Source organism: Ambystoma mexicanum, chromosome 11 (genome assembly GCF_040938575.1).
Source record: "Ambystoma mexicanum isolate Mex_15411 chromosome 11, UKY_AmexF1_1, whole genome shotgun sequence".
NCBI lineage: Eukaryota > Metazoa > Chordata > Amphibia > Caudata > Ambystomatidae > Ambystoma > Ambystoma mexicanum.
This window is the reverse complement of record NC_090934.1, coordinates 24313388-24329280: the sequence shown is the minus strand read 5'-3', so window position 1 is coordinate 24329280 and position 15893 is coordinate 24313388. Positions and strand designations below refer to the sequence as shown.

The 15893-nt window shown below is 53.7% G+C and overlaps 1 protein-coding gene across 1 annotated transcript in view; it reads left to right on the top strand.

The window, feature by feature from the left end:
- LOC138503015 (antizyme inhibitor 2-like) overlaps positions 1 to 15893 on the top strand; it is a 1350137-nt gene that overhangs the window by 293647 nt on the left and 1040597 nt on the right. The window lies entirely within an intron of this gene.

The following is a 15893-nucleotide window of genomic DNA, read 5'->3' as shown; positions in this document are numbered from 1 at the left end:
GGGTTTGGGGTCATATGGAATGCGCGTGAGGAACTGAGGGCACATGGAAATGAGTAGTGAGGGGCTTGGGGCATATGGAATGAGCGTGAGGAGTTTGGGGCATATGGAATGAGCGTGAGGGGTTTGGTGCATATGGAATGAGCGTGAGGGGCTTGGGGCATATGAAAGAGCGTGAGGGGCTTGGGGCATATGGAATAAGTCTGAGGGACTTGGGGCATATGGAATGAGCATGAGGGGCTTGGGGCATATGGAATAAGTATGAGGGGCTTGGGGCATATGGAATGAGCGTGCGGGACTGGGGCATATGGGATGAGCATGAGGGGATTGGGCACATGGAATAAGTCTGAGAGGCTTGGGGCATATGAATGAGCGTGAAGGGCTCTGGGGCATATGGAATGAGCTTGAGGGGTATGGGGCATATGGAAAGAGTGTGAGGGGCTTGGGGCTCATGAATGCAGTGAGGGGCTTGGGGCATATGGAATGAGTCTGAGGGGCTTGGGGCATATGGAATGAGCATGAGAGGCTTTGGGCATATGGAATGAGCGTGAGGGGCTTGGGGCATATGGAATGAGTGTGAGGTGCTTGGGGCATATGGAATGAGCGTGAGGGGCTTGTGGCATATGGAATGAGTGTGAGGGGCTTGGGGCATATGGAATGAGTTTGAGGGGCTTGGGGCATATGGAATGAGCGTGAGGGTTTTGGTCATATGGAATGCGCATGAGGAACTGGGGGCACATGGAATGAGTGTGGGGGTTTGGGGCATATGGAATGAGCACGAGGAGGTTTGGTGCTTATGGAATGAGCGTGAGGGGTTTGGGGCATATGGAATGAGCGTGAAGGGCTTGGGGCATATCAAAGAGCGTGAGGGGCTTGGGGCATATGGAATAAGTCTGAGGGGCTTGGGGCATATGGAATAAGTCTGAGGGGCTTGGGGCATATGGAATGAGCGTGAGGGGCTTTGGGCATATGGAATGAGCATGAGGGGCTTGGGGCATATGGAATGAGTGTGAGGTGCTTGGGGCATATGGAATGAGCGTGAGGGGCTTGGGGCATATGGAATGAGCGTGAGGGGCTTGGGGCATATGGAATGAGTTTGAGGGGCTTGGGGCATATGGAATGAGCGTGAGGGGCTTGGGGCATATGGAATGAGCGTGAGGGGCTTGGGGCATATGGAATAAGTCTGAGGGGCTTGGGGCATATGGAATGAGTCTGAGGGACTTGGGGCATATGAATGAGCATGAGGGGCTTGGGGCATATGGAATGAGTCTGAGGGGTTTGGGGCATATGGAATGAGTGTGAGGGGTTTGGGTCATATGGAATGCGCGTGAGGAACTGGGGGCACATGGAATGAGTGTGAGGGGCTTGGGGCATATGGAATGAGCGTGAGGAGTTTGGGGCATATGGAATGAGCGTGAGGTGTTTGGTGCTTATGGAATGAGCGTGAGGGGCTTTGGCATATGAAAGAGCGTGAGGGGCTTGGGGCATATGGAATAAGTCTGAGGGGCTTGGGGCATATGGAATGAGCATGAGGGGCTTGGAGCATATGGAATGAGCCTGAAGGGCTTAGGGCATATGAAATGAGTGTGAGGGGCTTGGGGCATTTGGAATGAGCATGAGGGGCTTGGGGCATATGGAATGAGCATAAGGGACTTGGGGTATATGGAATAAGTGTGAGGGGTTTGGGGCATATGGAATGAGTGTGAGGGGTTTGGGTCATATGGAATGCGCGTGAGGAACTGGGGGCACATGGAATGAGTGTGAGGGGCTTGGGGCATATGGAATGAGCATGAGGAGTTTGGGGCATATGGAATGAGCGTGAGGTGTTTGGTGCTTATGGAATGAGCGCGAGGGGCTTTGGCATATGAAAGAGCGTGAGGGGCTTGGGGCATATGGAATGAGCGTGAGGGACTTGGGGCATATGGAATGAGCATGAGGGGCTTGGAGCATATGGAATGAGCCTGAAGGGCTTAGAGCATATGAAATGAGTGTGAGGGGCTTGGGGCATTTGGAATGAGCATGAGGGGCTTGGGGCATATGGAATGAGCATAAGGGACTTGGGGTATATGGAATAAGTCTGAGGGGCTTGGGGCATATGGAATGAGTGTGAGGGGCTTGGGCATATGGAATGAGTTTGAGGGGCTTGGGGCATATGGATTGAGTCTGAGGGGCTTGGGGCATATGGATTGAGTCTGAGGGGCTTGGGGCATATGCATGATCGTGAGGGGCTTGGGGCATATGGAATGAGCATGAGGGGTTTGGGGCATATGGAATGAGCATGAGTGGCTTAGGGCGTATGAATGAGCGTGAGAGACTGGGGGCATATGGAATGAGCCTGAGGGACTGGGGCCATGTGGAATGAGCGTGAGGGACTGGGGCCATATGGAATGAGCATGAGGGACTTGGGGCATATGGAATAAGTCTGAGGGGCTTGGGGCATATGGAATGAGCGTGAGGGGCTTTGGGCATATGGAATGAGCGTGAGGGGATTGGGGAATATGGAATGAGTGTGAGGTGCTTGGGGCATATGGAATGAGCGTGAGGGGCTTGGGGTATATGGAATGAGTGTGAGGGGTTTGGGGCATATGGAATGAGTCTGAGGGGCTTGGGCCATATGAATGAGCGTGAGGGGCTTGGGGCATATGGAATGAGTGTGAGGGGTTTGGGGCATATGGAATGCACGTGAGGAACTGGAGGCACATGGAATGAGTGTGAGGGGTTTGGGTCATATGGAATGCACGTGAGGAACTGGAGGCACATGGAATGAGTGTGAGGGGCTTGGGGCATATGGAATGAGCGTGAGGAGTTTGGGGCATATGGAATGAGCGTGAGGGGTTTGGTGCATATGGAATGCGCGTGAGGGGCTTGGGGCATATGGAATAAGTCTGAGGGGCTTGGGGCATATGGAATGAGCATGAGGTGCTTGGGGCATATGGAATGAGCGTGAGGGGCTTTGGGCATATGGAATAAGTCTGAGGGGCTTGGGGCATATGGAATGAGCGTGAGGGGCTTTGGGCATATGGGATGAGCATGAGGGGCTTGGGCACATGGAATAAGTCTGAGAGGCTTGGGGCATATGAATGAGCGTGAAGGGCTTGGGGCATATGGAATAAGCTTGAGGGGTATGGGGCATATGGAAAGAGTGTGAGGGGCTTGGGGCTCATGAATGCAGTGAGGGGCTTGGGGCATATGGAATGAGTCTGAGGGGCTTGGGGCATATGGAATGAGCATGAGAGGTTTTGGGCATATGGAATGAGCGTGAGGGGCTTGGGGCATATGGAATGAGCGTGAGGGGCTTGTGGCATATGGAATGAGTCTGAGGGGCTTGGGGCATATGGAATGAGTTTGAGGGGCTTGGGGCATATGGAATGAGCGTGAGGGGTTTGGGTCATATGGAATGCGCGTGATGAACTGGGGGCACATGGAATGAGTGTGGGGGTTTGGGGCATATGGAATGAGCACGAGGAGTTTGGTGCTTATGGAATGAGCGTGAGGGGCTTTGGCATATGAAAGAGCGTGAGGGGCTTGGGGCATATGGAATAAGTCTGAGGGGCTTGGGGCATATGGAATGCGCATGAGGAACTGGGGGCACATGGAATGAGTGTGAGGGGCTTGGGGCATATGGAATGAGCGTGAGGGGTTTGGGGCATATGGAATGAGCGTGAGGGGTTTGGGGCATATGGAATGAGCGTGAGGGGCTTGGGGCATATCAAAGAGCGTGAGGGGCTTGGGGCATATGCAATAAGTCTGAGGGGCTTGGGGCATATGGAATAAGTCTGAGGGGCTTGGGGCATATGGAATGAGCGTGAGGGGCTTTGGGCATATGGAATGAGCATGAGGGGCTTGGGGCATATGGAATGAGTGTGAGGTGCTTGGGGCATATGGAATGAGCGTGAGGGGCTTGGGGCATATGGAATGAGCGTGAGGGGCTTGGGGCATATGGAATGAGTTTGAGGGGCTTGGGGCATATGGAATGAGCGTGAGGGGCTTGGGGCATATGGAATGAGCGTGAGGGGCTTGGGGCATATGGAATGAGCATGAGGGGTTTGGGGCATATGGAATGAGCATGAGGGGCTTAGGGCATATGAATGAGCGTGAGAGACTGGGGGCATATGGAATGAGCCTGAGGGACTGGGGCCATGTGGAATGAGCGTGAGGGACTGGGGCCATATGGAATGAGCATGAGGGACTTGGGGCATATGGAATAAGTCTGAGGGGCTTGGGGCATATGGAATGAGCGTGAGGGGCTTTGGGCATATGGAATGAGCGTGAGGGGATTGGGGCATATGGAATGAGTGTGAGGTGCTTGGGGCATATGGAATGAGCGTGAGGGGCTTGGGGTATATGGAATGAGTGTGAGGGGTTTGGGGCATATGGAATGAGTCTGAGGGGCTTGGGCCATATGAATGAGCGTGAGGGGCTTGGGGCATATGGAATGAGTGTGAGGGGTTTGGGGCATATGGAATGCACGTGAGGAACTGGAGGCACATGGAATGAGTGTGAGGGGTTTGGGTCATATGGAATGCACGTGAGGAACTGGAGGCACATGGAATGAGTGTGAGGGGCTTGGGGCATATGGAATGAGCGTGAGGAGTTTGGGGCATATGGAATGAGCGTGAGGGGTTTGGTGCATATGGAATGCGCGTGAGGGGCTTGGGGCATATGGAATAAGTCTGAGGGGCTTGGGGCATATGGAATGAGCATGAGGTGCTTGGGGCATATGGAATGAGCGTGAGGGGCTTTGGGCATATGGAATAAGTCTGAGGGGCTTGGGGCATATGGAATGAGCGTGAGGGGCTTTGGGCATATGGGATGAGCATGAGGGTCTTGGGCACATGGAATAAGTCTGAGAGGCTTGGGGCATATGAATGAGCGTGAAGGGCTTGGGGCATATGGAATAAGCTTGAGGGGTATGGGGCATATGGAAAGAGTGTGAGGGGCTTGGGGCTCATGAATGCAGTGAGGGGCTTGGGGCATATGGAATGAGTCTGAGGGGCTTGGGGCATATGGAATGAGCATGAGAGGTTTTGGGCATATGGAATGAGCGTGAGGGGCTTGGGGCATATGGAATGAGCGTGAGGGGCTTGTGGCATATGGAATGAGTCTGAGGGGCTTGGGGCATATGGAATGAGTTTGAGGGGCTTGGGGCATATGGAATGAGCGTGAGGGGTTTGGGTCATATGGAATGTGCGTGATGAACTGGGGGCACATGGAATGAGTGTGGGGGTTTGGGGCATATGGAATGAGCACGAGGAGTTTGGTGCTTATGGAATGAGCGTGAGGGGCTTTGGCATATGAAAGAGCGTGAGGGGCTTGGGGCATATGGAATAAGTCTGAGGGGCTTGGGGCATATGGAATGCGCATGAGGAACTGGGGGCACATGGAATGAGTGTGAGGGGCTTGGGGCATATGGAATGAGCGTGAGGGGTTTGGGGCATATGGAATGAGCGTGAGGGGTTTGGGGCATATGGAATGAGCGTGAGGGGCTTGGGGCATATCAAAGAGCGTGAGGGGCTTGGGGCATATGGAATAAGTCTGAGGGGCTTGGGGCATATGGAATAAGTCTGAGGGGCTTGGGGCATATGGAATGAGCGTGAGGGGCTTTGGGCATATGGAATGAGCATGAGGGGCTTGGGGCATATGGAATGAGTGTGAGGTGCTTGGGGCATATGGAATGAGCGTGAGGGGCTTGGGGCATATGGAATGAGCGTGAGGGGCTTGGGGCATATGGAATGAGTTTGAGGGGCTTGGGGCATATGGAATGAGCGTGAGGGGCTTGGGGCATATGGAATGAGCGTGAGGGGCTTGGGGCATATGGAATGAGCGTGAGGGGCTTGGGGCATATGGAATGAGTCTGAGGGGCTTGGGGCATATGGAATGAGCGTGAGGGGCTTGGGGCATATGGAATAAGTCTGAGGGGCTTGGGGCATATGGAATGAGTCTGAGGGACTTGGGGCATATGAATGAGCATGAGGGGCTTGGGGCATATGGAATGAGTGTGAGGGGTTTGGGGCATATGGAATGAGTGTGAGGGGTTTGGGTCATATGGAATGCGCGTGAGGAACTGGGGGCACATGGAATGAGTGTGAGGGGCTTGGGGCATATGGAATGAGCGTGAGGAGTTTGGGGCATATGGAATGAGCGTGAGGTGTTTGGTGCTTATGGAATGAGCGTGAGGGGCTTTGGCATATGAATGAGCGTGAGGGGCTTGGGGCATATGGAATAAGTCTGAGGGGCTTGGGGCATATGGAATGAGCATGAGGGGCTTGGAGCATATCGAATGAGCCTGAAGGGCTTAGGGCATATGAAATGAGTGTGAGGGGCTTGGGGCATTTGGAATGAGTATGAGGGGCTTGGGGCATATGGAATGAGCATAAGGGACTTGGGTATATGGAATAAGTGTGAGGGGTTTGGGGCATATGGAATGAGTGTGAGGGGTTTGGGTCATATGGTATGCGCGTGAGGAACTGGGGGCACATGGAATGAGTGTGAGGGGCTTGGGGCATATGGAATGAGCGTGAGGAGTTTGGGGCATATGGAATGATCATGAGGTGTTTGGTGCTTATGGAATGAGCGTGAGGGGCTTTGGCATATGAAAGAGCGTGAGGGGCTTGGGGCATATGGAATGAGCATGAGGGACTTGGGGCATATGGAATGAGCATGAGGGGCTTGGAGCATATGGAATGAGCCTGAAGGGCTTAGGGCATATGAAATGAGTGTGAGGGGCTTGGGGCATTTGGAATGAGCATGAGGGGCTTGGGGCATATGGAATGAGCATAAGGGACTTGGGGTATATGGAATGAGTGTGAGGGGCTTGGGCATATGGAATGAGTTTGAGGGGCTTGGGGCATATGGATTGAGTCTGAGGGGCTTGGGGCATATGGATTGAGTCTGAGGGGCTTGGGGCATATGCATGATCGTGAGGGGCTTGGGACATATGGAATGAGCATGAGGGGTTTGGGGCATATGGAATGAGCATGAGGGGCTTAGGGCATATGAATGAGCGTGAGAGACTGGGGGCATATGGAATGAGCCTGAGGGACTGGGGCCATGTGGAATGAGCGTGAGGGACTGGGGCCATATGGAATGAGCATGAGGGACTTGGGGCATATGGAATAAGTCTGAGGGGCTTGGGGCATATGGAATGAGCATGAGGTGCTTGGGGCATATGGAATGAGCGTGAGGGGATTGGGGCATATGGAATGAGTGTGAGGTGCTTGGGGCATATGGAATGAGCGTGAGCGGCTTGGGGTATATGGAATGAGTGTGAGGGGTTTGGGGCATATGGAATGAGTCTGAGGGGCTTGGGCCATATGAATGAGCGTGAGGGGCTTGGGGCATATGGAATGAGTGTGAGGGGTTTGGGGCATATGGAATGAGTGTGAGGGGTTTGGGTCATATGGAATGCACGTGAGGAACTGGAGGCACATGGAATGAGTGTGAGGGGCTTGGGGCATATGGAATGAGCGTGAGGAGTTTGGGGCATATGGAATGAGCGTGAGGGGTTTGGTGCATATGGAATGCGCGTGAAGGGCTTGGGGCATATGGAATAAGTCTGAGGGGCTTGGGGCATATGGAATGAGCATGAGGTGCTTGGGGCATATGGAATGAGCGTGAGGGGCTTTGGGCATACGGAATAAGTCTGAGGGGCTTGGGGCATATGGAATGAGCGTGAGGGGCTTTGGGCATATGGGATGAGCATGAGGGGCTTGGGCACATGGAATAAGTCTGAGAGGCTTGGGGCATATGAATGAGCGTGAAGGGCTTGGGGCATATGGAATAAGCTTGAGGGGTATGGGGCATATGGAAAGAGTGTGAGGGGCTTGGGGCTCATGAATGCAGTGAGTGGCTTGGGGCATATGGAATGAGTCTGAGGGGCTTGGGACATATGGAATGAGCATGAGAGGCTTTGGGCATATGGAATGAGCGTGAGGGGCTTGGGGCATATGGAATGAGCGTGAGGGGCTTGTGGCATATGGAATGAGTCTGAGGGGCTTGGGGCATATGGAATGAGTTTGAGGGGCTTGGGGCATATGGAATGAGCGTGAGGGGTTTGGGTCATATGGAATGCGCGTGATGAACTGGGGGCACATGGAATGAGTGTGGGGGTTTGGGGCATATGGAATGAGCACGAGGAGTTTGGTGCTTATGGAATGAGCGAGAGGGGCTTTGGCATATCAAAGAGCGTGAGGGGCTTGGGGCATATGGAATAAGTCTGAGGGGCTTGGGGCATATGGAATGCGCATGAGGAACTGGGGGCACATGGAATGAGTGTGAGGGGCTTGGGGCATATGGAATGAGTGTGAGGGGTTTGGGGCATATGGAATGAGCGTGAGGGGTTTGGGGCATATGGAATGAGCGTGAGGGGCTTGGGGCATATCAAAGAGCGTGAGGGGCTTGGGGCATATGGAATAAGTCTGAGGGGCTTAGGGCATATGGAATAAGTCTGAGGGGCTTGGGGCATATGGAATGAGCGTGAGGTGTTTGGTGCTTATGGAATGAGCGTGAGGGGCTTTGGCATATGAAAGAGCGTGAGGGGCTTGGGGCATATGGAATGAGCGTGAGGGACTTGGGGCATATGGAATGAGCATGAGGGGCTTGGAGCATATGGAATGAGCCTGAAGGGCTTAGAGCATATGAAATGAGTGTGAGGGGCTTGGGGCATTTGGAATGAGCATGAGGGGCTTGGGGCATATGGAATGAGCATAAGGGACTTGGGGTATATGGAATAAGTCTGAGGGGCTTGGGGCATATGGAATGTGTGTGAGGGGCTTGGGCATATGGAATGAGTTTGAGGGGCTTGGGGCATATGGATTGAGTCTGAGGGGCTTGGGGCATATGGATTGAGTCTGAGGGGCTTGGGGCATATGCATGATCGTGAGGGGCTTGGGGCATATGGAATGAGCATGAGGGGTTTGGGGCATATGGAATGAGCATGAGGGGCTTAGGGCATATGAATGAGCGTGAGAGACTGGGGGCATATGGAATGAGCCTGAGGGACTGGGGCCATGTGGAATGAGCGTGAGGGACTGGGGCCATATGGAATGAGCATGAGGGACTTGGGGCATATGGAATAAGTCTGAGGGGCTTGGGGCATATGGAATGAGCGTGAGGGGCTTTGGGCATATGGAATGAGCGTGAGGGGATTGGGGCATATGGAATGAGTGTGAGGTGCTTGGGGCATATGGAATGAGCGTGAGGGGCTTGGGGTATATGGAATGAGTGTGAGGGGTTTGGGGCATATGGAATGAGTCTGAGGGGCTTGGGCCATATGAAAGAGCGTGAGGGGCTTGGGGCATATGGAATAAGTCTGAGGGGCTTGGGGCATATGGAATGAACATGAGGGGCTTGGGGCATATGGAATAAGTCTGAGGGGCTTGGGGCATATGGAATGAGTGTGCGGGACTGGGGGCATATGGGATGAGCATGAGGGGCTTGGGCATATGGAATAAGTCTGAGGGGCTTGGGGCATATGAATGAGCATGAAGGACTTGGGGCATATGGAATGAGCGTGAGGGGTTTGGGGCATATGGAATGAGCGTGAGGGGCTTAGGGCAAATGAATGAGCGTGAGGGACTGAGGGCATATGGAATGAGCGTGAGGGGTTTGGTGCATATGGAATGAGCGTGAGGGGCTTAGGGCATATGAATGAGCGTGAAGGACTGAGGGCATATGGAATGAGAATGAGGAGTTTGGGGCATATGGAATGTGTTTGAGGGGTTTGGAGCATATGGAATGAGTCTGAGAGGCTTGGGGCATATGGAATGACCGTGAGGGGCTTGGGGCATATGGAATGACCGTGAGGGGCTTGGGGCATATGGAATGAGTGTGAGGGGCTTGGGGCATATGGAAGGAGTGTGAGGGGCTTGGGGCATATGGAATGAGTCTGAGGGGCTTGGGGCATATGGATGAGCATGTGGGGCTTGGGGCATATGGAATGAGCGTGAGGGGCTTAGGGCATATGAATGAGCCTGAGGGGCTTGGGGCATAAAAAATGAGCGTGAGGGGTTTGGGGCATACGAAATAACGTGAGGGGCTTGGGGCATATTGAATGAGCATGAAGTGCTTAGGGCATATGGAATGAGTGTGAGGGGCTTGGGGCATATGGAATGAGCATGAGGGGCTTGGGGCATATGGAATGAGCATAAGGGACTTGGGGTATATGAAATAAGTCTGAGGGGCTTGGGGCATATGGAATGAGTGTGAGGGGCTTGGGGTATATGTAATGAGTGTGAGGGGCTGGGGCATATGGAATGAGTTTGAGGGGCTTGGGGCATATGGATTGTGTCTAAGGGGCTTGGGGCATATGGATTGAGTCTGAGGGGCTTGGGGCATATGCATGATCGTGAGGAGCTTGGGGCATATGGAATGAGCATGAGGGGTTTGGGGCATATGGAATGAGCGTGAGGGGCTTAGGGCATATGAATGAGCATGAGAGACTGGGGGCATATGGAATGAGCGTGAGGGACTGGGGCCATATGGAATGAGCGTGAGGGACTGGGGCCATTTGGAATGAGCATGAGGGGCTTGGGGCATATGGAATGACCGTGAGGGGCTTGGGGCATATGGAATGAGTGTGAGGGGCTTGGGGCATATGGAAGGAGTGTGAGGGGCTTGGGGCATATGGAATGAGTCTGAGGGGCCTGGGGCATATGGATGAGCATGTGGGGCTTGGGGCATATGGAATGAGCATGAGGGGCTTAGGGCATATGAATGAGCCTGAGGGGCTTGGGGCATAAAAAACGAGCGTGAGGGGTTTGGGGCATACGAAAGAACGTGAGGGGCTTGGGGCATATTGAATGAGCATGAAGTGCTTAGGGCATATGGAATGAGTGTGAGGGGCTTGGGGCATATGGAATGAGCATGAGGGGCTTGGGGCATATGGAATGAGCATAAGGGACTTGGGGTATATGAAATAAGTCTGAGGGGCTTGGGGCATATGGAATGAGTGTGAGGGGCTTGGGGCATATGTAATGAGTGTGAGGGGCTGGGGCATATGGAATGAGTTTGAGGGGCTTGGGGCATATGGATTGTGTCTAAGGGGCTTGGGGCATATGGATTGAGTCTGAGGGGCTTGGGGCATATGCATGATCGTGAGGAGCTTGGGGCATATGGAATGAGCATGAGGGGTTTGGGGCATATGGAATGAGCGTGAGGGGCTTAGGGCATATGAATGAGCATGAGAGACTGGGGGCATATGGAATGAGCGTGAGGGACTGGGGCCATATGGAATGAGCGTGAGGGACTGGGGCCATTTGGAATGAGCATGAGGGGCTTGAGGCATATGGAATAAGTCTGAGGGGCTTGGGGCATATGGGATGAGCATGAGGTGCTTGGGCCATATGGAATGAGTGTGAGGGGCTTTGGGCATATGGAATGAGCGTGAGGGGCTTGGGGCATATGGAATGAGTGTGAGGTGCTTGGGGCATATGGAATGAGCTTGTGGGGCTTGGGGCATATGGAATGAGTGTGAGGGGTGTGGGGCATATGGAATGAGTTTGAGGGGCTTGGGGCATATGGAATGAGTTTGAGGGGCTTGGGGCATATGGAATGAGCGTGAGGGGCTTGGGGCATATGGAATGAGCGTGAGGGGCTTGGGGCATATGGAATGAGTCTGAGGGGCTTGGGGCATATGAATGAGCGTGAGGGGCTTGGGGCGTAGGGAATGAGTGTGAGGGGTTTGGGGCATATGGAATGAGTGTGAGGGGTTTGGGGCATATGGAATGCACGTGAGGAACTGGGGGCACATGGAATGAGTGTGAGGGGCTTGGGGCATATGGAATGAGCGTGAGGGGTTTGGGGCATATGGAATGAGCGTGAGGGGTTTGGGGCATATGGAATGAGCGTGAGGGGCTTGGGGCATATCAAAGAGCGTGAGGGGCTTGGGGCATATGGAATAAGTCTGAGGGGCTTGGGGCATATGGAATGAGCGTGAGGGGCTTTGGGCATATGGAATGAGCATGAGGGGCTTGGGGCATATGGAATGAATGTGAGGTGCTTGGGGCATATGGAATGAGCGTGAGGGGCTTGGGGCATATGGAATGAGCGTGAGGGGCTTGGGGCATATGGAATGAGTTTGAGGGGCTTGGGGCATATGGAATGAGCGTGAGGGGCTTGGGGCATATGGAATGCGTGTGAGGGGCTTGGGGCATATGGAATAAGTCTGAGGGGCTTGGGGCATATGGAATGAGTCTGAGGGACTTGGGGCATATGAATGAGCATGAGGAGCTTGGGGCATATGGAATGAGTGTGAGGGGTTTGGGGCATATGGAATGAGTGTGAGGAGTTTTTGTCATATGGAATGCGCGTGAGGAACTGGGGTCACATGGAATGAGTGTGAGGGGCTTGGGGCATATGGAATGAGCGTGAGGAGTTTGGGGCATATGGAATGAGCGTGAGGTGATTGGTGCTTATGGAATGAGCGTGAGGGGCTTTGGCATATGAAAGAGCGTGAGGGGCTTGGGGCATATGGAAAAAGTCTGAGGGGTCTTGGGGCATATGGAATGCGCGTGAGGAACTGGGGGCACATGGAATGAGTGTGAGGGGCTTGGGGCACATGGAATGAGCGTGAGGGGTTTGGGGCATATGGAATGAGCTTGAGGGGTTTGGGGCATATGGAATGAGCGTGAGGGGCTTGGGGCATATCAAAGAGCGTGAGGGGCTTGGGGCATATGGAATAAGTCTGAGGGGCTTGGGGCATATGGAATAAGTCTGAGGGGCTTGGGGCATATGGAATAAGTCTGAGGGGCTTGGGGCATATGGAATAAGTCTGAGGAGCTTGGGGCATATGGAATGAGCGTGAGGGGCTTTGGGCATATGGAATGAGCATGAGGGGCTTGGGGCATATGGAATGAGTGTGAGGTGCTTGGGGCATATGGAATGAGCGTGAGGGGCTTGGGGCATATGGAATGAGCGTGAGGGGCTTGGGGCATATGGAATGAGTTTGAGGGGCTTTGGGCATATGGAATGAGCGTGAGGGGCTTGGGGCATATGGAATGAGCGTGAGGGGCTTGGGGCATATGGAATAAGTCTGAGGGGCTTGGGGCATATGGAATGAGTCTGAGGGACTTGGGGCATATGAATGAGCATGAGGGGCTTGGGGCATATGGAATGAGTGTGAGGGGTTTGGGGCATATGGAATGAGTGTGAGGGGTTTGGGTCATATGGAATGCGCGTGAGGAACTGGGGGCACATGGAATGAGTGTGAGGGGCTTGGGGCATATGGAATGAGTGTGAGGAGTTTGGGGCATATGGAATGAGCGTGAGGTGTTTGGTGCTTATGGAATGAGCGTGAGGGGCTTTGGCATATGAAAGAGCGTGAGGGGCTTGGGGCATATGGAATAAGTCTGAGGGGCTTGGGGCATATGGAATGAGCGTGAGGGGCTTGAGGCATATGGAATGAGTGTGAGGGGTTTGGGGCATATGGAATGAGTGTGAGGGGTTTGGGTCATATGGAATGCGCACGAGGAACTGGGGGCACATGGAATGAGTGTGAGGGACTTGGCGCATATGGAATGAGCGTGAGGAGTTTGGGGCATATGGAATGAGCGTGAGGGGTTTGGTGCATATGGAATGAGCATGAGGGGCTTGGGGCATATGAAAGAGCGTGAGGGGCTTGGGGCATATGGAATAAGTCTGAGGGGCTTGGGGCATATGGAATGAGCATGAGGGGCTTGGGGCATATGGAATAAGTCTGAGGGGCTTGGGGCATATGAACGAGCCTGAGGGGCTTGGGGCATAAGAAATGAGCGTGAGGGGCTTGGGGCATATGGAATGAGCGTGAGGGACTTGGGGCATATGGAATGAGCATGAGGGGCTTGGAGCATATGGAATGAGCCTGAAGGGCTTAGAGCATATGAAATGAGTGTGAGGGGCTTGGGGCATTTGGAATGAGCATGAGGGGCTTGGGGCATATGGAATGAGCATAAGGGACTTGGGGTATATGGAATAAGTCTGAGGGGCTTGGGGCATATGGAATGAGTGTGAGGGGCTTGGGCATATGCAATGAGTTTGAGGGGCTTGGGGCATATGGATTGAGTCTGAGGGGCTTGGGGCATATGTATGATCGTGAGGGGCTTGGGGCATATGGAATGAGCATGAGGGGTTTGGGGCATATGGAATGAGCATGAGGGGCTTAGGGCATATAAATGAGCGTGAGAGACTGGGGGCATATGGAATGAGCCTGAGGGACTGGGGCCATGTGGAATGAGCGTGAGGGACTGGGGCCATATGGAATGAGCATGAGGGACTTGGGGCATATGGAATAAGTCTGAGGGGCTTGGGGCATATGGAATGAGCATGAGGTGCTTTGGGCATATGGAATGAGCGTGAGGGGATTTGGGCATATGGAATGAGCGTGAGGGGATTGGGGCATATGGAATGAGTGTGAGGTGCTTGGGGCATATGGAATGAGCGTGAGGGGCTTGGGGTGTATGGAATGAGTGTGAGGGGTTTGGGGCATATGGAATGAGTCTGAGGGGCTTGGGCCATATGAATGAGCGTGAGGGGCTTGGGGCATATGGAATGAGTGTGAGGGGTTTGGGGCATATGGAATGAGTGTGAGGGGTTTGGGTCATATGGAATGCACGTGAGGAACTGGGGGCACATGGAATGAGTGTGAGGGGCTTGGGGCATATGGAATGAGCGTGAGGAGTTTGGGGCATATGGAATGAGCGTGAGGGGTTTGGTGCATATGGAATGCGTGTGAGGGGCTTGGGGCATATGGAATGAGCATGAGGTGCTTGGGGCATATGGAATGAGCGTGAGGGGCTTTGGGCATATGGAATGAGCATGAGGGGCTTGGGGCATATGGAATGAGTGTGAAGTGCTTGGGGCATATGGAATGAGCATGAGGGGCTTGGGGCATATGGAATGAGTGTGAGGGGCTTGGGGCATATGGAATGAGTTTGAGGGGCTTGGGGCATATGGAATGAGCGTGAGGGGCTTGGGGCATATGGAATGAGCGTGAGGAGTTTGGGGCATATGGAATGAGCGTGAGGGGTTTGGTGCATATGGAATGAGCGTGAAGGGCTTGGGGCATATGAAAGAGCGTGAGGGGCTTGGGGCATATGGAATAAGTCTGAGGGGCTTGGGGCATATGGAATGAGCATGAGGGGCTTGGGGCATATGGAATAAGTCTGAGGGGCTTGGGTTATATGGAACTAGCATGAGGGGCTTGGAGCATATGGAATAAGTCTGAGGGGCTTGGGGCATATGGAATGAGCGTGAGGGGCTTGGGGCATATGGAATGAGTGTGAGGGGTTTGGGGCATATGGAATGAGTGTGAGGGGTTTGGGTCATATGGAATGCGCGTGAGGAACTGAGGGCACATGGAATGAGTGTGAGGGGCTTGGGGCATATGGAATGAGCGTGAGGAGTTTGGGGCATATGGAATGAGCGTGAGGGGTTTGGTGCATATGGAATGAGCGTGAGGGGCTTGGGGCATATGAAAGAGCGTGAGGGGCTTGGGGCATATGGAATAAGTCTGAGGGACTTGGGGCATATGGAATGAGCATGAGGGGCTTGGGGCATATGGAATAAGTATGAGGGGCTTGGGGCATATGGAATGAGCGTGCGGGACTGGGGCATATGGGATGAGCATGAGGGGATTGGGCACATGGAATAAGTCTGAGAGGCTTGGGGCATATGAATGAGCGTGAAGGGCTTGGGGCATATGGAATGAGCTTGAGGGGTATGGGGCATATGGAAAGAGTGTGAGGGGCTTGGGGCTCATGAATGCAGTGAGGGGCTTGGGGCATATGGAATGAGTCTGAGGGGCTTGGGGCATATGGAATGAGCATGAGAGGCTTTGGGCATATGGAATGAGCGTGAGGGGCTTGGGGCATATGGAATGAGTGTGAGGTGCTTGGGGCATATGGAATGAGCGTGAGGGGCTT